Raw genomic sequence first — 24,731 nt, forward strand, 5'->3', positions numbered from 1 at the left:
GGATGCCCCATCCCTGGAAACATTCCAGGTCAGGTTGGATGGGGCTCTGAGGAACCTGATCTAGTTGAAGATGTCCCCGCCCATGGCAGGGGGGTTGGACTAGATGACCTTTAGAGGTCCATTCCAACCCAAACTATTCTGTGATTCTATGATTCTGTAACTGAGTAACACTACTGGCTAACTGTTTTTACAATATACAATGAAATAAAAAAACCCACCTGTACAGAATCTGTCTCTCTGTATTTACAATGGTTTTACTAAGATAAGAATTTGTCCTTCATTATCTAATTTAGGAGAAGTCCCTGTTTTAAAAGAAAGGATTTAAATGTGGTACAAACTGCCTGAGTAAGTGACAGGCATCCTTGGACTGCATCCAGGGGCAGCAGGCACACCTGGGAGAGTGGAAGTCAAAGAGTATCAGTTATATTAGAGGATTTTTAAAATAAACTGACTTAAAAATCTAAGTGGATTTTTATTTCAGATTGCTATAAAGAAAAGCAGGAAAGTCTTTAAGAACTGTGCAATTCATGTCAAGTTCTATCTGGCTGAGCTACATTAATTGGGTATTAGTAGATTGAAGAGTACAAAATAGTTTAACCTAGTGTCAGTAATAGCCAAAGCAGGGTTCCTATACTTTGCCAATGAAAGTGTCTGCTAAGAAATAAATGCAAAGAACATTAATAATCTAAGGACATATTTATTTTCTCTTATGTATACCTATATCACATCCCTTAAATTACTTACCATGGGACAGAGCGAAACCTTGGCAGGATGAAAGGGCAGAGAGGATTACAGGTGCAGGGAAACCGCACACAAGTAAAATTCTGGTCCCAGTGGTGTTAATGTAAGTGCCTTTCTGCCTCTAATAGGATCAATTCATTTCACTCTAGTAAGTTTGCAAGAGTGAAAGAGCTACCAATTTCTCCCTTCCTTGCTGCTCAGTCTGTTATATACACGTGTACATTTCTCATTTCAGTGGTTTTCAATTACAACACTTTGCTCTTTGTCTTCTGAAACGTTTCTTTTTTTTTTTAAGCCTGATATATAATACATAGCTTGCAGGTAAATATTTTTCTCTAATATGATTTGCTAACACAGTCTTTTCAACAGAGCTTTTTCATTGCTGTTGCTGAAGGATGAACATTTTGCCTCAAAAATGCCTCTGTTTTTCAGTCTGCTATTGGACTGACCACCACTGAAATTGAAGAAACTAGAAAGCTTCCAACACAAAAAGTATTAAGAAATACAGTTGAATATTTGGATATTCTATGAGAAGACACATCTTAATGTCAGATTTACATAATCTGACTGAAGATAAAGGTAAGTAAAAGTCATCTTTTAGCTGATCTTTTTATTGACCTTCAAGCAGTGATGTAGAAACAGTAAAAACTTCATGGCACTATTTTAAATGAAGGTGAGCTGAATGCATAAAACCTTACGATAATCAGTTACCGCAAAAAACATTCAGTCTCAGCCTTCCTGGTAGTGTTTACCTAATTTTTTTCCCCATCTTAGTATATTTAGATTTTTGGGATGAGTTTGCTGATGGCTGAATGCCCTTCTGAATAGGACCTTATTTCTTGCTTGGTCCTTAAGCTTTTTAAGAATTGAGGCACAGAATTATTCTTGAAGAAACTCAATGAGTAAGTCTGATTTGAACTATTTACTAGTGACATCAGTGAGCTTCACTGTCTGAGGATCATGGATCACTGCAGCCTAGGAGTAGAGTATTTTGTCACTGCACATGTATACAAAAAGGTTGGACCTGGGAAAGTGAGATACCCTGATTGCAAAACCTCTCTGACTATCAGCATTCTGCACCACTCTTAAAGGTACACATTAGTCTGTAGGATGTATGGCCATACATTTATGTGCATAAATCTTATCTGTTCCAAGAGAAAAGTAAATCTCCCTAACAAATTCTTCAGCAAGGACAGACTGAAGTTATGGGAAAGACAAATCTGTCTGCTGAATGGAATACAGTTTTTATAGCACAAACTTCATTTTACTTGTATGTCTATAAAACCTGTCCTACAGGGAAATCCACCCAGAGTTAGACTACTACTCTCTTGAAAAAGACCGGTCATAAACATGCAAGAGTGTAAGAAGCACCAGCTCTGAGATACTATCAGTACTACTCTCAAAGTTAGGAATTATTTTACTATAATCAAATAGTACTAGATAAATGAGAACATCAGTGGGATATTACTTTGAGTGGGCAGAACACTGAGAGACTGAGGTTTAATTCATGTGAGCTAAATTCGTGCACCAAATACATATTTTTGTTAAACATTTCTTGTTATGTCAAATCTTTCCTCTTAAAAAGAATAAACCCCACAAAAAGTATATTCTTTTCTTGCTTATATCAGTACATAGAGCAGAGCAGGCATGGCAATTCTCAGCCTATCACACTTTTGCTAGTAAAACATCTGCTGAGCCTGCAGCATAAAATATGTCCATTGATAATGCTTTGTTGAGCTCCTTAAGTTAATAAGCTTATTGTTTATAAATTGTCTAAACCAGTGTAATCCATTAACTGATCACCAGTGAGCACTTAGTCTGCAAAACTGCTATGTCTCTTTCTGATCATATAAACGGTCACAGTGAAAATACCTGGACTAGTCAATATTGAAAGAATGTTCTAGCATTACCATTATCTAATTCAGAAACCACAGGAGGATGTTCTCCACTCATGATGGTGATAACACCTATATAAGTCTCTTGGGCTGCTTTTGCATTCTTGTATAATGCACAACATGGATCCCTGATCACCTGGGATGGCATCCATGCAAAGTGACGTTTGGGCCATACCCTTAGGTTTTCTGTGAAAAGTGACCAGTATGCAACAGCAGCAGGGGCAGGAAGGGAGGGCTTGTGCATGCTGCAGAATCAGGACTCTGCTGAATGCACAGCTAGACTCTGATCGGTGTGAAATCATTTGTGAAATGCTCTGAAATACATAGCATGAAGGTCTGCCAACTTCTCTTTCTTTCAAGCAAGTATCTCAGAAACATATACTTGCTTAACAACAAAAATCATCTAACAACTATGCTACATACCAAACCAATTTATAAGTGCTTGTGAAGACAGTACAGGTGTGAGAGGTTGACTGGGAAGATAAGGAAAAAAGCATAAAAATAAATAAGTGAAGTAACTTTGATATCCCATTATCGCTACGTTTTATGGATAATATACACATCAATACAACTGTGTTCTTTCTTTAGCTAAACAATAACCTCTCTCTTAGATAAATTGTCAGGCATTTGGACTGTACAGTAATGCATTACAAATTGTAATACAGTAATACAGTCCAAACACAAATACAGTATCCTTGTTTACTTTCTGAGACCTATGGAGGTAAAATAACCAACCAGGTAAGAACCACACTAAGTCATCTGATCAAGGTCATAAACTGCTAGGGTTTTAAATATAAACCTACTTTGAGGACTAAAAAGTCTGTACACTAAGTACAATTGTTAGCTGGCCTTGAATTAAACAGCGTATACATCCAGCAATTGAGCTGATAAATCAGATGTGATGATGTTAAAAAAAGAGAGCTAACTAGTTTCTAGCTCTAAAATAACACACAAAGAATGAGAGAAGAAAATGCATTAATTCTACTGGTTTTAATGGACCTGTAGCAAAAGTTGAAAATGCAAAACTTGAGGTGTGATTGCATATAAGAGATGGAGAGACGAGTTCAGCTAAAATGAGGAACATCACATACATAAATTACCCATTTTTATGAAATTTAAAAAGTTTAGCTTTAGAGTTTTCTTTTCCTTTCTTGATTTTCCTAAGCGAATTAAAATTTGAAGAGAGAAAATTATAAACGCGATAGAAAAACTCAACATTTTTCTGCTCCGTTTGTGATTTTAAGGAGCTATCAGAAAGCTTTTTCCAAGGAGATTTCTGATCATTTTTCCAAAAATCAAAAGTCTCAGAAGGATAAAATTTGAGATTAAAAAAATCCCTTAGTATGTTATCAAATGCCAAAAGCATTGTTGTTATACATATAAAAGTTGCCTATTTTTTAAGAGAACAGGGATAAAGAATGATGTTTAATGCTATACAGTCCAAAGTCGATTAAGAATAAAACCACACAAAAATTGTACTTGTATATAACTTGTCTCCTCGAAAGGGCTGAGGTGGCAGGTGCAATACAAATGCTATTTGCACTAGCCAGCCTCTGGCATTCAGGACAGGGGCATCATGTCAAAGGCAGCCTTTAAGAAGGAGGAGGGGGGACCAAAGCCACACTTTGGTACCCACATCTTAACCAGATTTAAAGAATTTAGTTAGATGCCCAAGAGTCAGTTGTTTAAATCTAAGCCACTCACACAGATACTCTTTTTAGTCAATGGAAGGAAAGAGGAAGCTCCAAAGGGCTCTTGAGTTCATCTATCTTAAAATAGGATGAATTAGCCTTGGAATGTATCTACCTTTCCATTTATTTTCAAAGAGCTTAGACATCTTACACAGTGAATTTAACATAAAAACCTTTGTGTCAGCCGGTGAAGGGAAACAGTCCCTCCCCAGCTGCTATTATACATTTCAGGTAAAGGTGCGTCTGCAAAAATTATCAACATCTGGTTTCTGGCACATATGGCACATATGCTTCAACTCTGCAAAGCCACCTGCAGACCACTGAAGTTCCCCTTACACTGTTAAATGGTAGGAAGCCTTTTTTTCTGGTCCTCTTTATGAAGAAGAATTTCACTCCACAGAAAAAAAGAGTGAAAAAAAAATCCATCAAGAAATGCTGGAATTTGGAATTGCAGATCTGTCGGCCTGTAGCTATGAACCTACAATGTGAGGCTGGGCAGATCAAAACCAGAAACTGAAAGCATCCAAACTGTGTTGACACTTTTAATTTCATTTGGTGCTGGGAATAGGCTGCTTTTGAAGGGGCTGTGTAATTTCCCATATAAAAGGATAGAGAATAAGCAAAATGAGAAGCGTCGTCTTTAATATGTTTTTGCTCCCCTGCCTTTAAGATGTTGCAGCCCTTGCAGACATTTGGAAATACCCTGCTTAAAATGAAAGTAGTAAACAACACTGATCTCTACCAACTTAGCAGTACCGAGAAAGAAATGAAAAAGCAGTTCAAAATGCGTAGGGGAAATAGAAAAATAAGGCTGAAGGGGTCATTGTGGACCAGACTGTAGGTTATAAACTAATCTTCGAAGATTAAAATGCATCCTAAAGAAAGCAAATAGATTATCATTATCTACTCTAGATATTTGCTTCTTATTGAGAAGCTCCATTCCTTGCAGCATATTACTGAATCTTTTCCAGCAGTATCTCTTCATGCTTTGATTGGCTTTAGTGAGAGCTACTGTACATTATGCATGACTTACATGGGAAAAGCCCATAACTAAAATGCTTATGGCTACCCCTTCTTTTATGGGATGCTGCCAGCAATATAGACGTTTTCTTTTGCTTGTTTGTCTTAGGTCTCAGATTAACCTGTCACATTCTAGTCGAACAACCACATGCGACCAAAAAGGGAAAAGAGCCCCATTTTCATTGACTATATTATGATCTATTAAGGACATTAAAGTGGAGAAGTTTCTTAAGGTGAACTTTTGATAAAAGCTGACAGAGGGCACTTTCTGTTTAGATTGTGAAGTGATGCTACTTTAGCAGTGACCTTGCAAACCCACTTTACTAACAACATATGCTGGGAAAGAGAATATGCTTGACTAGTTTTTCTTATTTGATTTCTGTCATGTTTCTTTTAAACTTGAGTAAGCCATGTGCTGCAGCATACATTATTCCCATTTCCCGCTCGCATTTTCCCCGAGATCATAATTTTCGGCAATACTAGGCTACTCCCATTTCTTTCAAAGTCAGAGTTGCTGTTTACTGTGTGGGAAAGCAGTAAGCATGACTCCTCAGCATCCCCGCAGCCGAGGCGCTGGCTGCTGTGAGATGCCAGGTAAATCACACACGCTTCCCCCTGCCTCACTCTCTCCACCCACACAATGGCAATAATTCTCCGTACCTGCTTCAAGTGCCACAGCGATTAAGTAGGTTTTATTGGGGATGGCCTTTTGGTTCCCGGGACAAAATTAGTTCTGCGTCTTACGTTGACATTTTGGTAGATTAAGGGGCTTTGTTGTACTACTGTGAGCTGCTATTAAGTAATGCTTTAATACTTTTCTAATGTGAAGTGTACCAAATTTCCTGTCATTTCATCAGCAAGAAGCAAGGAACAGCTTCAGCCACTGCCATCCTCCAGCTTCAAAGAGCAATTTGGCTAGCAGCAGTCCATGAGAAAGAAGGGGCAATATTCTCAAGTATGTTTGAAACAGCTTTTCAAACATAAAAGTTTTTTTTTTCGACACTTCCCTGAGGGGATGGAGCATATGATTTCTTGGACATACACGTGCTCCACTGGCCCAACCAACAGCAAAGTTATTTCTAAATTTAACTTTTGTTTGAAATAGTAATTCTATGTTTTTCTATTACATGTAAGAATAATTACATTTTTTACAGAACCTTAAGCATAGTTTTATTTTTCCTGAGCATAAAAATATTTTAAAATGGCTCTGCCAAAGAATAGTGGTGACACAAAAAAGCATAAGATCAACAAATGGGGGGGGGGGAAGGAGAAAAAACAAGGAATAAACAACACATAAACAGCACCACAAAAAGTGCATCATAAATGCTTTGTTTCCTAAACAAGGAAAGATAAAGATGGGCCAAAATAAGAGAAATTTTGCAGGCTTCTCTTCAAAAGAAATGTATAGGGTTTGGGGTTTTTAAACTGTGTAAGTAAAATTAAGGTGGACTCTGCTGATTGGTAATATTAATTCAGACCATACAGGAGACAAATGGCTTGTATCCAAAACAAAACAAAACAAAACAAAACATTACTTCTTGGCAAAACAGTCACAATGCAGTCTAAAAAAAATCATGTTAATTCATTCTCAAAAGGATATGTCGGATTAAAATAGTTACTTTCTGGTATCATTATGATAACACAGGAATCTAATGTCTCCATCATGCTACAGAACAGTGATAAGCTTTATTGGCAAAGCTTTCACTGTATTTACTGTAAAATTGTCAGTTTGCTCTTTTCTGGAGATAGCAAGACTGCATATGATTCAAAGACAGACAACCTTTGCCCAATAATTTATTGTATTTGGTTTCGGTCAGTTTTTCTGTGAGGAACGGAAAGTGTCATACACTAGCAAGCTTTTCTCTCTCCCCTGCAAGACAATCAAAACAGTTTTCAATGTGGAAACAAAACTGATAAAGTCAAAACATCCTTTTGAATTGCATTACCCAGTTCCAGATACAATAGGAGGGAGAAAGGTGTTAAATGCCCCGTAATTCACAATCGCATTGATCAAATTTAAATTGCTTAAATTATTCTGCAGAAAGCTATACTAGCTTACATCATGATCCTTTAAGCCACAGTATGACTTAAAAAACCAGTAACAAGAAAAAAGAGCTTCAAAGTAAGTATTGTGTGGCGTAATTAATTATATTATATATAATTTCACTTTCTTTGCATGACTGGCTCTATAGAATTTGGCTAACACACAGCTATATCTCTTGAGTTAGTTCTTAATTGCCAAATGGACCTCCTACCACTCTGTAACTAAGATTTAGTACAGCTAATAAATAAGATCACAAGCTCTTTGGAGCAGGACTCACTTTATTATTTGTGTAAAACCTAAGCACAGTGATAACACTACAGTAAGAAAACACAATATTACCTATTTGTCATGGTCTGTTCCAATGAGCCAGTTGAAACTGTGGTCTTGTGCAGAGTTTTATTTTCAAAGCTTCAAGTATTCCAAAGGTATAGGTATGATATGTATTAAAAAATACAACTGTAGCTGTTTGATAGTGGATGAAATGAGGTTCGGTTATTCATCATGCTACAAAAACAGGACAATGTGCAAATTTCTGGTCAGAGAACTGGTCTGAGGCTTGGGAGTGGAACAGAGCAATGATGAAGAGTTGTGCAGAATTGCTAACTGCAACTTTTAAGTGACTTCTAATGTTTACTGATAACCAGGATCACCACCAAAATGACACATTACCACCGAGCAGTTTAATATGCCTAATTCTGTTTGACAGTTATTTCAATACATCTACAAAATATTATGCGAGTTTAAATATTTTTAATTCTAAACAGCGAGATGACTTTTGTGATATGAAAAACTTACACACAGCCATAACATTACTGGGTGCTCTTAAGCACCTTTCCTTTTTCAATGTCAAAATGTATTAAAAATAACAGTAAGTTTTGAAATGTCATCATTATTCTTTTTAGTAGCTTTTAGCAGCAGGGCAACATCCAGTCAGAAACTAAGAGTCAGCATTGGTTTATGTAAGGATGATAGCTATATATGGAATACGTCTGAAAATAGCCCATCGCCATAAGGAATCCACCAACAGAGAGGCACGTACACATACATACACAGGATAGGGATCCAAGCAAATCCTGGCATTCCTCTCTCCAGCTTTCATCAACTTAGAGAATCCACAGTAACGTAAGGACAGTGTAACACATCAACAGTTAACACGAATGTTGGATTATGACTTACGCATTAAGAAGCTATGCAGGCAATTTATACAGAGCGCAGCAATACTCCCCTGTCTCTCCCCTACAGGAGGAAAGCTCTTCCTGCACTCCCTCAAACTCTGCCAGACTCTGCAAAAAAGGAAAGCAGCCCCCCACAACACTGTGCCTGGTAAGAAGTGGGCAAAAACAAGGCAAATAGGGGCTCCCTGTGCCTGGAGCACTCCACACAAAAGGTAATGGCGTGAAGTGGCCACACTGCACTCAATATGCAAAGGGAAGCTTCCTGTATGCGGGTATTTCTAAAAGAGTTTTGCAGTAAGCTCAAGCTATTTTTAAGTTGGAAGCACTAAAAAGCACCTGTATAGCCAGACTTACAATCTGCTTACTTCAAAGTTTCTGAAGCTGAGTGCTCCAAAACCATGTCATAAAACTGAGCTAGCCTCACCACTGTACCCGCACAACTTCTGATGTAAATACTAGAAGGGAGTGGAGAACCCTTGGCCTCCCCAGCGGGAGTTTTGCCAAGGTCCACCACTTATATTCAACACAGTTCTCCTCCCCCAACAGAATGGCATTACAGTCTTGCCCTCCTCCAAAACCATTATACTTGCATGTTTTTAATGGTTCCTTAGGCTACAAACAATTTTTCTGAATGTTTGCAATGATTAATAGCTAAAGGGACATAATGCGCATCCCCACAGATAAGCCATTCGAACCTTAAGTTGTCAGGTATGATGTTATTCTGAAGTGAGATAACACAACTTTGGTATTTAGGTGACAGCTGAACAAACAGAATATTAACACGATGGAGCAGTGTTTAAAGCAACAAGACAAATAGGACACAATTAATTTTTCCCTTCTTTCAAAAATAAAAACATTAAAAGGACTCATGTTAATATCTGTATGTACAATTTACAAGAGCACATAATGATTTGACTATGGGTTTCTTTTTAATAGAGTGAGAAGAGACACAAATGTCAATGGGAGCTGCAGATTCTCTGCAACTGAAAGTCAAGCCTTTAATTTTCAAATTACTGGTGTTTGTTGCACAGTCATCTTGTTTAATTTTTAAACTCCTTTTTCCAGTTCTCTTCTTCCCCCTCTCTCATCAATTCTGTTTTCCTCTATTTTCCTGCTTTACAGAGGAGACTACTTTGAAGCCACTTAGGCACCTGGACTGCAAGGAGCCGCTCAGAGCTCCTGCTGTGAGGAGATTCGAATGAAGAGTCAGTTTAATCTGTGCATGTAAAATAGGCCAGTGCTATTTAAAGTGACAAATTTAGGCCTTGATTCTGTAAAAGAATTATGCATATGCCTAACTTGACACACATGACTAGTCCCTTTGCTTGAGTTTATTGTAAGGCTAAGAACAGTTTTCAATGGCTTAGGGGTTTAAATTCCATTTTCAAGTTTGTCTTACACACCTATAAGACTTCATGGTTTTGAAAATGGAACTTAGCCTTGGTTGTCATTTCAGTGCTTAATTTTTTATACTAACTGAATGTATATTGTACAGTACCTTCTATTCGTTTTTCTTATCTACCAATGTAAAGGAATGAATTCTTAATACAGCACCTCTTTGGAAAGGGACTGCCTGCTGCAATAAATAACACCTAAAATCAATGACAGTTGTATGTTGCTTAAAAATTAGTTCTGCTTTTTTGTCATCTCTGTCCATCATTTTCAGGCTTTGGACATTCAATTAGGAAAAACTTGGGGGCTGTCTGACAGATGAGGCTGTGTACTCAGGTTCATGATTAATATGACAATTAAATTGAACATACTGTACAAGTCCCAGAATTTAATATTCAAGAAGTAGGTGAGTAACACCAGGTAGGGGGGAAATAGAAATGCACTTTTTTATATATATATAAATATATATATAAAAGAAACCTAACCTGTTGAAAACATCGTATTGACAAAGATCTATGATGTCTCAGGCACTTCTGTGCCCAGTAAAGAAAAGAAGCTTAACAATTATATGTACTTGAATGCAATTTCAGTTCTCTAGGGCACTTTTACTGTGAATTATGTTTACAGATGAAATGCATAAGATAATGCAAAAATTTAGGAACACGCGTAATGGCTTTGAACAAAGATCCATTTACTCAGTGTGCTGACTGTGATGTGCAAAGATGCAAGATACCAGAAAACTGATACCTCCCCTTCAGCACACCCCTTAGCTTTTGGAAATCAAAGATTTAGAGATATCAAGAACAAACATCATGCAAGTCATCTTCGACACTTGAAGAGTTAATAAATTTTGCATGATAGACAAAGTATGAAGGGCCAGATTCTGCAGCATTTATCTGAATAATTCTTTATCTCAGTGAGTTCTTGTGATGCTCCCTAGTATTTTGGAGCACATCAGATTTCAGTTGCATGCTAGCTCAAAAAATATACACTAGTAGTGGCCAACACCTCATTTAACTTGACTATGACATGTAGAATTGATTGCTTTTGCAAAAATAATGCCATAAAAAGTGGCTAATACTGTGAGAAAACTGCACTTGTGGACTCTATCAGCCTCTTGCGTTTCCAGCTGACAACACACACACGTTTTTCTCCCTCGCGAAGCACAGCACTTGACCTGAGCCTCCCAAAGAGTCACGGAGGTGAAAATGATAACGGGCTTACTCAGCAAGTGGGGGCACTGCTTCACCATGCCCATGGGACCCTTCAGCAGGCATGAGATGCCTGTGTAGGGCAGAGAGAGAGTCCTGCACTACCCACCCCCTCAGCTGCCATCAGTGATGGGCTGGTGAACCCCCAAACACAAGGTATAAAATTCTCCCTTTTTTATTATTGGTCATTATTTAAGTGCTTTCTTACCCTAACATCCATTCCCATTAGAGCCCGAGCATATCACACTTCTCCTACCCTTGCCTGTGAGGGACAAGGAACAGGAGCTACCAAGCTGGCCATCGAGACAATCCTCTACTGATTTTGCAATGGAAACAGTTGGGTAAACAACTGCATTTTTTTCTCCTTTAGACATGTTCTTGATCATTCACAGTGAAATCTGTGTGAATTTTGGAATTCCATAAATTCTGGAAAATTAATTTCCCAAACTCAATGGAATTAAATTATTCAAAAACTTGACAAACCTCCAGAAACTTGATAAACCTGAAATACCGACTTCCAGGCTGCACGTGCATTTTGGCACCCCTCATTCTAGAAGAAATGATGTTAAAAAGTTTATACCATGACGAGATGATACCATTTTGTTACACACAAGATTAGCAATGATACCTCATTCTCACATAACAAGAATTAAATTCAGTTTAAAATGAATTATCAAAACCAGTAATGCTGCCATAGTGAGTCAAATTTTCCTTTTACTGGAAATTCTTTTCAACTTCCAGTTGTTGTTTTGCTGCATTATGAAGGTCGAAGCAGCTTCAGTGCTGCAGCAAGCCATACTGTGAAAATGACAATGTGAAGGCTACAATGTACCAAGCATTTGCCATGTCAACATGTCCCCAGTGAAAATCCCTTCCACTTCATGAACTGGACAAGCCATATGCTTCATTAAGCCACAGACAGCACACTCATTAAAGATCAATGGCATCTTCCAAATGCATTTTGTTTTTCTTTAGTCCTAACATATGGTCATAATAATGCATCTAACAGTAAGCTTGGGCACTGATTTTTAATGAAAAATAATGTTCAGACTGGCCCATGTAATTTGCTTTTATGTTTCTGACCTTGTTCTGAAATGAATCCCCATAGTTCCAAAACATTCTCATTCCAGGTTCTCAGTTCTCTTGCCAAGAAAGGCAGATGTCATGTTTGTAACTTATAACGTCTCTATTTAAATCGTACCCCTTCATATAATGCTGGTATTTGTTTTCCCTTCCTATGTGCACACCAACTCCCAAAGATGAAAAAAAGAGCTCCAAAGCATTACCTGTAAACTAATGCTAGCGATAGCAACGCAGATATCCCTCACAGAGGCACACCATGCTTCTTTCTAGCATGAGAAGCCTTGTCATTTCAGAGACATACTACATCAGTCTATTTTACCATCTGTGGAGGAACTCCGCGAGCCCAGAAATGATCACAGTGAAGAGTGATCAAAGGTCTGGCAACTATAGCAACGTATTTCATTTTTGAATGGGAAAAAAAGTCCCACCACATTTGCTACTAAGGCACTGCAAAGAACAACTTCATACACTGGGGTCTTCTTCCAGGTATACTAGCCTAAAAGCACAAACTCTCAGCTTACACTTTCACTTTTGTTTCCGTCACCTTTGCTAATTACATATACAGGCAGCGTCAATCCTTTTTCCACTCATTTTCTCTTCTGGCATCCACTTGATGGTGAATGCTAACATGTGTACCGTCAAAGCAAGAGTGATACAGCTGCAAGACATCAGGTACATCGTTTTAAGGTGTATCTGGAGTCTGTGCACAATATTGTTGTTCACGGATGAGTTGAAAAGTCACTTTTCTCTAAGTTTCTTCAGGGCTGTATCCAAGTGCTAGGCTTATAATCATATTTCTCTTAGGGTAGAATCACACGCATTTTCAGTTCGACCACGGACTAAACTCTCTACTCAGTTATCTAGCTTTTAATCAGTCTTTAGGTACTATTTAACCTTCAGTTGAATAATCACTGGAATTTAAACACTTACCTCTCCTTGTGGAGATGCTGGCTTCTAGAAGAAAAAATTAACGAGGACATATTTTTTATTCCACATTAGCTTAGTTGAACATTACTCTTTCCTGAAATACTGAGTCCATAAACGCTTACTCTTCCGAGCCTTAACTGTAACTTTGGCTTTAACTAAAGTTCTCCCTCCCACATCTTCACCACAGTGTGCTTACATTCCTCCAGGCTTTGCTCAATAAACTGACCTCCTAGATTTTTGATTTCCCAAACTCCAACCCCGATCCAGAAATATAAGATACTTGTTCCTCCAATACAAGGACTAGGACCCAACACTTTGGATAGTCCTACAGTAAAGAAGGCACTTTGGTCACAGATTTCCTGTGCTCTGATACTAACCATAATTCTGTATTTATTCGCAGTCCATTGGGACACACTTCTGCACCAAAATAAAGTTACGCAATCTGCTTTCATATCCATCTTCATCCTATGTGACTACTACATGACTATTTTAAGTCTTTTCTTCCCATAACCCTAATTCAAGCTTAACAAAATGGCAATGAACCACAATGCCACCAAAATTAAGAGAGTCTTTTCTTCTGTCATTTGTGTTATTCCCTGAGACCCTGCAAAAACCTGCAATAAACTGAGTTTTTCAATCCTTTATTCCCAAAACCTAACCTGACCTCTAGCTTTAACCAGTCAACACAACTAGCAGCAGGTAGTCCTGTAGGTCTTCCTTTATTACACAGTTGACAGTATCTTTAAGTTCTTACTTTCCAAACCCGTTACTTTAACTGGAAATTTGAACCAGAGCAATGCCTCATACTTTTCTTACATAGTGAAAGCTGAAGTCAGCTGTTGCTCCTCCTCATACCAGCACTTGTCCAAAATCTGGGGCACTGGCACAGCACAAAAAGAAATACAGTGCTTTTACCCCGATTGCTGGAATCTTACTCCTAACTGCAGCCCTAACCCTAGTTTTTATCATAGCTGAAGGGATCTTAACTTTACAAAAGCACACACTGAACAGCTAACCATTTCGTCAGTAGTGTTCCACCTGGTATCAAAAATAATTTTTGATCTGTAAGCCTAAAGAAAACTAATAACCAGAGGTCTTCAGTAGCTTCTTTCTCAAACCAGCCCTAACCTTTCTTTTAATTATAGTCTAATGATGCATGTGAACACATGAACCAAAGCATCCTTCAGATGCTAACCACCATCTTAATCCCAGTAGGTTTGCAAGACTCTTCAATAGACCTGTCCAGTATCCGAATTCCCAAATTCAGATTCTAATCCTAGATTTAAGCATAGTTTAATGACCCATAACTTCACCAATACAAGCATTAATAAAAACGGCAGTCCTTTGCAGAAGAGCATATCTCTGTCCTGTTGATTTTTTACATATAGCAATGACAGGTGCAATGTGCAAAAAGCTGAGAGAGGTGACTCCAGCATTCTTCTTCCAAAGAGATTTCTAAGAGTCCTTTCATAACAAGATGTCACCAGGAAAAGCGTTAAAAGAGAAGTATAAAACCAGGATTAAACCTGCTCCACATTTCCACATAATTTTGATTCGTTAAATGACTTTTCTTTTGTGCCTGATTTTTTTCCTACAAGGTACGTGCCTGTGTTTAACTTTTTTATTGCATGTCATTAACATTCAAAACTGGAAATGAAGTTTGTATCAAAGTCAAATCAATTAACATTAATTCAAGGAAGAAAAATGTGCAATCAAATTCCAATACTTCATTTTTACAGTTTGATTTCAAGCTTACATGTCACAATAGTACAAAACAGACAGGTCATATTTAATCACTTTATGCTTTTATGATGAAGTAATATTTGAGTAGAAAAATCCTTTAGCAGTATGTTTATCTCCAAACTCAGACTGTTTGGACTGTCTGGAGTTCACATATGGGAAATAGCTCGGATATTTTGCTCAATTTTCAGTTTTGTTCGAAAAATATTTGTCTCTTCTATCTAACTGTGTCTTAGAAAGCTGCCACTTTTTGTGTACGGATGTCTTTTTAGCAGTGTCGTCGTTAGTTTGCAAAGCACTTCAGAACTGGGGGGCTGGAAGGCTCTATGCATATTTGTTATTATCACATTCTGTAAAATTTATTCTTGACAAGGGTTCTTTTGTGGTTTTAATACCTTATTTTTCTGCTTTCCCCCAATTCGTACTCATTTTCCGAATCCTTCAGCTGTCTAGAGGGTTTTCTAAGTGGTTGCAGCAACTGGGTATTGTGACATTCCTTTATGTTTTCCTACAGCTAATGCTCAGCCTCACTCACTTTGTTGCTTTTAGAATTTTGTTAGCCTTATTTAAAGATACACTTGTTTTAGACCTCAGGGTGGTCTACCTGCTGAGTTAACAGTTATTATTACCTGTAAGGGGAAAATGTATTTTTAAAGAAATGAAAAACATGCATTAGTGGAGAAGCTTTTATATCAGCAAGTAAATAACTTATCTGAATTACAGTGACAGATTTGCAACTAAACTAAAATGTCACTTAAAAATTACACTTGTGAGAGCATCAATGTGGCACAATTACTTAACTTGCTGTAAAGGAATGTAATTCCTCTAGGAATGAACAATACTGTAGCAACATAAAGTCCGCATACTTCATTATTTTAGTAGAGATTAAAAGACACATTTTCCCATCACTTTTTCATATTCATTTAACAAAAGGCATACTTTGTAAATGTAAATGTGTTTCTTTATTAACCGTTGGGTAAGATCTTGGTGAAGCCAGCCATGAAGCCAATTCGTTGGTTTAACAAGAGGAAACACAACTGATGAAAAAGCAAAGACGACTATTGCTGAAATGTCCTCATTCTCAGAGACAGACGTTTTTACGGAGAGTGTCTTCAAGTGGTTTGCAAAGAACCAGAAGTACTAGCACATACAAGTCCCCTGATGGCAGCTGGGTGTCAACAAGATTACTGGTACACACAAGATATCCAGCACTGGCTGCATACCGCTGGTACTGACATACCCAAATCCAGTGCAATTTTTCAGTCGTCATTACATTGACTTCACTGAAACTATTTAAGTGCTTCAAGTTAAGCATGCATTTCATCACTGTTGCTATACTAGAGTCATAATTTGTGAACTGTTCTGTACCCTCCTAGGATTAAAGATACAGCCTAATTGCAAAATATACTAATACCAGTGGTAAAAAGTATTTTTGCATTATTCGCATATTGCGTAAATAGCATATGTATAATTTCACTGCAATCAATGGAAATCACAGATTTCCATATCACATGCTAAACGCTGAGGTTGATTACCATTATATTTAATTTATACTAATCAGTGTGAGCCAAGTGGGGCTTTAATATCACATGGAGATTTAGAGCAATTTTCTTTTTTTTCCTTTTTTTTTCTTTTATTTTATATACTGACAGTCCTAAGGCTGCATGTGTCTTGTATTGCATGAACACAGGAGGAAAAAAGAAAATAGAGTGAAATAAAAACAATTTTCTACCATACTAGCACAAGACTTCTCACCTTTCAAGTGGTGCAGCTGAAAGAAAGGAAATTTCACTTGGCGTGACAATGCCAAATCTCTGATTCTCAAAATACCATCAAACAACTGACATCTCTCACACAACTGAGGTGACCCCTGGAAGTAATTACCTAGAATACACAATAAATCAACACTGGCTTTTCATATTTTATAATCTGTTTGATTGGGGTTTTTTGTTTGCTTGTTTAGTTTTTTTCAGGGAAGGTGGGAGGTTGCACTAGCTGTGTAGGGAGGACAATGAAACAATTGGTCTATACAACCTTCCATGCTATCTACCACTTCTACAGGAAAATAAAGAGGCTGGTTTTCCTCTCTGAGCTTGGTTTCAAAATGAAGTGTTAGCCATAATGCCATACTAAATGAAAAATAAAAAAAAGTGTGTCTTTCTTAATACATCCAGATTTTCCTTTTTATTGAACTGGTTCCTATTTATGACAGTAGTGTTACGTAAGAGAAAAATCAGGTACTGGTTTTCTACACAAGCTTAAAACCTGCTCACATACAAAGTAAGGTGAAGTCAACTGAATTGAATCAATTCTGAGGACACAGCTATTAAACATTAATGCTGAAACTTCAATGGTTTAAGAAGCTAGAGGGTACTAGTGGGGTAGAAGCAGACACCAGAGCTGGAAGACCAATCAAAAATAACAAGACTGTAGGATGGATTTCAAGTCAAGCAAGCTTACATGGCACATAAGTTGATATAGTCCATTTCAGGCCTATGAGGCAACATGAAAAACAAATCAATGGGTAGCCTGTGGAGAAAGCAAACCAAGGCTGTTGACATAGTGTCTACAGTTGACAGTATAAAATCCATTTGATGCATGGGAAAAATAAAAGCTTGCTCATTTAAGACAGAGAGGGTAAGGATGACAATTCTGAACTGAAGCCTATGGAAGGAACTCAAAGGAACTCGAAGGAAAAATACGGTGTCTTCTCACCATAAGAAGCTGACACCCTCTACTGGGATCAGGAAAAATTGTATGCATTCATATCTTTCTACCAAAGCCAAAATGACCATTTACTTTCGTCATGCACTGACTTGCAGAAAATATGTTAGACTAAAGACATATGAGATAAGGATTACCTAATTATCTCTTTGAAATTGAACTATCATGAAATTCTGAATTTAGATCCAGAGCTCTGGATTAATTCTAACTTTCAAATTATTACTTCTTGAAATACTCATCTAATTTAATACTAGTAATAGATGAATTAAAAAAAATAAAAAAGAGCAGAAAATGTTAGTAGAAAATACTATTCAAGTTATGGCAGAAACTGTTTTACTTGGACACAAGTAAAAAAAAATCCTATGAATAGGCTACCTGAACATTTCAACTATTCAAACTGCAATAGCAAATGAAAAAAAAAAAAAAAAATTAGACAGCCTTTCTTTGGGACTTTTTTTTTTAAAATCAAGACTCCAAAGTTAACTTTGTATGAACTCTTTCATGCCATTCTGATTTAGAGATAAAGGACAGAGTCAAAGAAAAGGACAGCTGGCAGAGAAAGGGGGGAACTCTGATCAATCCGCAAGCATTTCCTTCAAGAGGGAACTCGGAAGGCAAAGGCAGAAATAGCAGGTAAGGCATGATGAAAATCAGAAACACCTTTTGAAAAAAGATTTGCTTCATTAAACAACATGATGCGCAAACTCATCCATTTCAATTTCAAATGTCAAACCACTACAGTTCATCACAGCTTCCACACTCTGTCACGTCAGATTTTGAAGGGGATTTCCAAGACCTAATAGGCTGCAAAAGGCATTTCAGAAGCAAAACGTTTTCCATAAGGAAATACCTTTCGTAGTAAGTAAAGAGCAAGGTACTGCAAGATACTCCCCCAGTCTTCATCCCCCTGCACCACTCGGGTGGGGAAGGAGGTAGAGGAGTCAGAGATGAAGGACTGAATTTGAACCTGGGAAAGAGGGGGAGGTGTTGTTTTAACTTTTGTTTTTGTTTATCACTAACCAGATCTATTTTAATTAGCAATAAATTAAATCAATTTAAAAATGACAGTAACTGGTAAGCAATTTCCTTGTCTTTATCTCAACCCACCAGCTTTTCCATCTGATTTTCTCCCCCTGTCCCGTCAAGAAGGGGGAATGAGAGAGAAGCTGGGTGGGTGTCTGGTATCTGGCAAAGGTCAACCCACCACAGCTACAGAGGCTGTAGTAACAGGGGCAAGAAAAGTGCAGTCAGCAACAAAATATTCAGGATGTACCTTAATGTGTTATCCTAAAATTACACATCGCAGGAAAGTGAACTGTGACGAGAGAAAAGGTGCCTACATTTTTAATGCCTTCCCCTACCCAGGCTACCTGGAAGCTAAAGTGACTCTGAACATCAGAAGGCATCGTACCATAGCATGTGGTTAGTGCTGAAGGATTGGGCGATGTTAATTTCTGCTTAACATTAATAGCTGTGTGGGTAAGGAGATGTCAGGTCAGGTTTGCAGGTCCACATATCACCTACACTAGAGCACACGGCTCTGAGAGTTCCTATGTGAAATCTCCATTTCTTTGTTGCTTAGAAAGACATTGATTTCTTTATGATGATTCAGTGTCTACTGTCACAAAGTACAAGTGGAAAAGCATAAAACAGGACCAATATGTAATTGTAAGTTAGGTAATTATTTAGAGGTTTAAAATTATGTTCAGGAATGCAGGACAGCTGTACTCTTTTTAAGGGCAATATACCATATACACCTGTATTTTACTATAAAGTAATAACAACAAAACAGATTTATGATCCTGTAAAATAATTAGTTAGGAAAGGTAGATTTTGTATAATCCCTTCAGCATTTATCAACGTTAAAATGAATGCATAACATTCATTGGACTTTGCAATACCAAGCACAAATGCAGATCAGCTCTTTCATCAGTGTATTGTTACACTGATTTGCCATAAAAGCTGTTTTCTTACAATATGCCTTTTGCTCTTTTTGTTACTGGTAGAAATTAAAGACAAAATTGCCTTCTTGAAACCACTTACAAGAGACTGAGTCCAATTACCACTCAGCCAGTGAAGTTTGAAACTTACACTCATGCAGAGAACAGCATTTTGGGGTTCATGTGCACTGAATATGCCGGAAATCAGAATTCTCTCTTTATTTTCCACTCCTCACTACACTCTAGATTAAGACTCTAACCAAATATTTACAGATGTCTTTCTCAAAGATCAAGAAGAAAAAGGGTAGGGAAGGGAAGTGATTTTGTCTGGGTAGTCTATAAAGGAGCTTCAGGCACTCTTGCTTTTAGGATGGATATCGTATTCCCCAACTCAGAAGTTAAGCATCCAATTCTTACTCTCATTGGAACAAGACAGAGAAATTGAGGATCTTAGCTCAGATTCTGTCCAATGGAAATGATGCATACTGAGAAGAAACACAAGGCTGTCTTCTCAAGGATAGAAAAAGAGTAGTTTTACTTCTAAAATTAACTCAGTCTCAACAGAAACCAGCATCAATACTGCTTGGTCCTATTTCTGTCTGTTTGAATAGTTTGTTGATTTGAAGACAAATGTAAAAGAAAAGCAGTAACTAAGATTTATAAGAGCGTTCTTTGTTGCTGTATCCAGTTGGATATTTGTCTTTCAGTTTACTCATTTTGATTTTATTTCAATCTCTAAGCATATTAACAAAGGCAACGACTAATGCACAACCAATGAAGAGCTACAAGTAAGATTTAGAAGTGTGCAGACAAAATTTTGTACTCAAAATGATTACCTCAGATACCAATCGCAGAAATTATTGTCTGGAATGACTAAAGCATAAGTGAGACCAGAATTTATCCAGTTGCTTTGAAAATGAATTCATAGATATAAACTGTATTAGCAGTTCCACACAACACTAAATTTCCTTCCTTTCTGTTATTTATTCTTACATTATTTTCTTCTTAAAAATGTGTTTCACAATTGTATTTAACCAAAAGAAAATTCAACTTGTGGCACTGACACTGAATATTGACACCGAATTCTCATTATTGCAGTGCCCAGTTGTATAATCACAGCACTTTTCACGGTGAGTTACAAAGCTAAAAATATAACTCAATTTTTGTTCTGAAATCTATCATCCAAGTTACGGCAAGAATATAAGTCACAATCAGAAGCAGCAGCTAGAAGAATACAGATTATAACGGTTATTAAGATACAAATGTGGCAGAGGTTGGGCGAAACCTGTCCAGAGCTTTCATATGATTCTGAGACATTGAAACTTCCATAGAAAGCAGAGATGTAGGAAGGGCAGTAGTGAAGCTCTTCAATACCATCAGAAAATAAGAGGGAATATAATGCTTTCACGTTGCATGGAGAAAGTCAAGAGCATGACATCTTGAGAAGAAATGGTTCTTCATGGTTATTCAGATATGTTATTTGAGATAACTGGGCTTGTGATCAAATGCTTTTTGAGTCCAACAACCAATCCATGGACTCGGAAGGAGACCAGAGACAGGAAGATCACACATGCCCTGTCCAAATTATATAGGAAAAGCAGGCCAAAATTCCCACTGAATCTGGCTCCGTGCATATAACTGGAGGACAGTAGTGAGAATGCAGCAGATACAGTCTGTTCCAAACAAACGACAAATGCAGTTTAACTAACTGTTGTCAGCCACACGAATCCTGTTCAAGAAGTCTTCAGAAATCTAGCACATGATAGTCAATGACAGCCTGCTGAGTTAGACATTTTCCTGTTTCCAGTGGTATAGCACCACCGTAAAAATCTAATACTCCTTGGCACATTCTTACTGCTTTAAACACTACAGGCGAAGGGGGTACTTGGAAATGTAAATTTACATGCTGAGCATGTTTTTTCTTTCTTATCTCTATTTTCTCATTTTGCAGCAGTAAAAGCAGCTTCAGGGTGCTTTAATATTTAACTCCATTGAGAACATTCAATGCTTATATCTAGCTTTGTAAACTTAAAAAAAAAAATCAAACAGAAATATTGCAAATACCATTGCTAGCACTTCAACATCTAGAAAGATCAAAAGAGAGAACACATGCTTTAACACATCATCCAATATAGTTTTTGATGCTAATAGTTACCCCCGAAAAAAGATTGCCACCCACAGTATTTTAGTAATTTATCTTACATTTAACTTTGACACAAGACAACATATCTGCACAGATGAGAATCGGGTCACACATCAGAGCAATTGGGATGCAATTAATATACTATCTTACTTTTTTTCTCTCTCTCTTTTTTTTTTTTTTTCCATAAGAGATTTTGAAGAACCCAAGAACATTCTCCAGTCTAGGGGAATTCCACAGAATACTTTTCCAGATTTGAAATGAGAATTTATCCTCAGAGATTTATCAGTGCTCTGATCCAGGTCACACCAAGGAATTTTTCCAATGAACATAAATTTCTTGGGGTGAGGATCATGCATAGTTCAGAAAGCTGGGGACTGTTTAGGTGGGAAAGTTCCTGGGAATAACTTTTCTTTACATAGAGAATTTTATGCCTAATTACTGATCTCGGTTAAGAAAAAAATGGACTTGTTCTGTGTTTATGCCAAAATGACAGAAATAAAAAATGACTCAATGCACTCTTTTAAAGGAAAGTGTTGCAGAAAATATATACACCGATTATGTCAGCAGTTCTCAAAATATTTAACTGCAGAACTGTTTTACCTTCTTCAAAACAAGTTTAGACTATGCATTGGCTTCTCTACAATATATATGGGGTTTTTTTGAAGTGTATCACACCTTTGTGACCTAAAATGTGAAATTAGTTTTAAAATAGCAATTCTGTAAGGTGCTCCTTTTTCAACAAGTTTTATGGGGTTGTATGCCTTTCAGCCTACCACCGTTTTCTTTTTTCCATTGCCTTCCAGGCTTAATGAAAGCATTCACACTTTCCTTTAGAAAAGTAGGCAGAAACTTTGCAAAAAAACGCAAGAGAAAAAAAAAAAAAAATCTACCTTGTTTTGAAAGCTATTAGTTAGGAAAAATACCTGATCCATCTATTAAAAAAAAAAATAATAAATTGCATCATACCGCACCCTCCTCCTTTGCCGTGCTGTTAAAGAATCATACTAATACTCATCATTCGATATCTATTTAAGTTTTATTCAGCTCCTGAATACATTGACTGCACAAATTTCCCAATAAGTCAGACACTCGAAACATAGGTCATCACAGAAGCCGTATTGATTGAAGTCAACAAGTATCACACGCAACGCACTTGTCTCTGAAGTCAACAGGAAGGCTAATGTTTTGTGCATTATTTTGGCCTTAAAGGTAATATATTTAATGTTTTTCCCCCTTATTTTTTTTCCCCCTGTAATCAAAGTAAAGACAAGCAAATTGTAATCATATTCCAAGAATTAAATCAGTAACTGGTTTCAATACTGGTCACATTAGAAGGGAGCTTGCTAGTCAGGCCTTGTTCAAATAAGCTGTAATCACAGTAGGTTTCTTTTCCTTGAGCTGGGGGTGCAAGGGTTCACTTTCTCAAACATATTAATGAAAATATGACATATTTCTGTTTAGGAAAAGAAAATCATTTTTCAAAACTTGATTATAGTTAAAAGTACCTATTGAATTTGTAGATATCAGTTCAGTCTGAAGACATAGAAAAATGTTTTCACAGCAGATAAGTAAACCTTTATTTGGTGCCTATACTGAATGTTTTTTCTGAATTTTAAAATATTTAACTGGTTTTTTTTATCTTCTCAGTTTTGAGAACATATTAGATCAATTTTCCTATGATTGAAAGTGCAACCATCAGCTGAGAAAACAGGTCAACAAATATATTCAGCAGCCTGCAGGCAAAACATTTTGAATAAAACAAAAATAAAGTTTGATAATATACAGACAAGCACTATACATGGTCCCCTATGAGCCTTCTCCAGCATTTTTCACAGAAACGGATGGCTGAAAGGATACTAGAAATGCTAAGGAAAGTTTATGCTCAAACAATTTCACTAACCTCTAGTTAATTTTAACTTACTGCAACAAATTGCTGTCTTGCAATATAAGACAACCTCACTGAGGACAATGCTAATGCTCATCAGAAGAATGTTTTCCCTTTAAATCAGAGCAAAGACATATAAAGCCGAGCAGAGATATATATGGCATAGAAAAAGCTTGTAAACTTCAAATGTGGAGAAAGGTGCACCTAAGAAAGAACTAACAATTTAAATATCATCAATTTCATGTTTTCATCACGGACCTCGAAATTCTCCCTAATTTAGCAATCTAAAGGTGATACACAACATAACTGATATGAAATAATATTTGCGTTTAATGCCAAATAAGGTAAGATTTTGTAGTTTTAAATGGGGTTCATTTTTCAAATGTGTATATGTCAAAGCAAAGCTGAGTTGGTTTGAAAGAATCAATTCAATAAATGAATACAACTGAAGCTTTAACCTTAAGGATGAAATTTGAGCAACATTTGTACGAATGTATACAATTTTATTAACTGGTATAATTTATGTATTCATTCCTTTTCCCACTCCATAGCAAAGCAATGGTAAGATTAAAGCAAATATGTCCATACAAGTATTTGGAAGTATAAAAATTATCTTGCAATGGAGCTTATGTTTCTCAAACTGTTTCTTCCAAGTCATAGCTCTAATTTTTCTCATTAAATACGACAGTACAGCAAAGCTTTTAACAGAAAATGAAAATTGTTAATAACTAGAACTGAAATGCCCCCGCTATAGATGACTTCAGGCATAGGCAGATATTTGGAGATAGGGCTATGAGATACATCCACTTCTGTCTCTCTAGTAGACTTAAGCCCACTTTAAAAATCTTACCACAGATTATCAGGGAAATAACCAGCTTTCTTGACTCGCAAATATTTTACAGATAGGAAAAAACAGTCCCAATGAAAAATGACCTGGAGTCATTTATCCTGCCAAGCTACATGGTTTTTCTTTACCGGGAAGGAAATGAACAATGAAGAAAAAAAAAAAAAAAAAAAAAAGAGCAGACAATATGGAATGTATTGAGATCTATGTTTGCTTAAGTGTTAAGATCACCAGCTGAGGATTCCAATTTTGCAAGAAACCCTTCACATCACATGA

General features: G+C 36.9%; 1 protein-coding gene across 1 annotated transcript in view; it reads right to left on the minus strand.

Annotated features, from left to right (window-relative positions):
* The window catches only part of GRID2 (glutamate receptor, ionotropic, delta 2), a 749,749-nt gene that overhangs the window by 507,718 nt on the left and 217,300 nt on the right, over positions 1-24,731 (minus strand).

This window comes from Pygoscelis adeliae, unplaced genomic scaffold (genome assembly GCF_000699105.1).
Source record: "Pygoscelis adeliae isolate BGI_AS28 unplaced genomic scaffold, ASM69910v1 Scaffold67, whole genome shotgun sequence".
NCBI lineage: Eukaryota > Metazoa > Chordata > Aves > Sphenisciformes > Spheniscidae > Pygoscelis > Pygoscelis adeliae.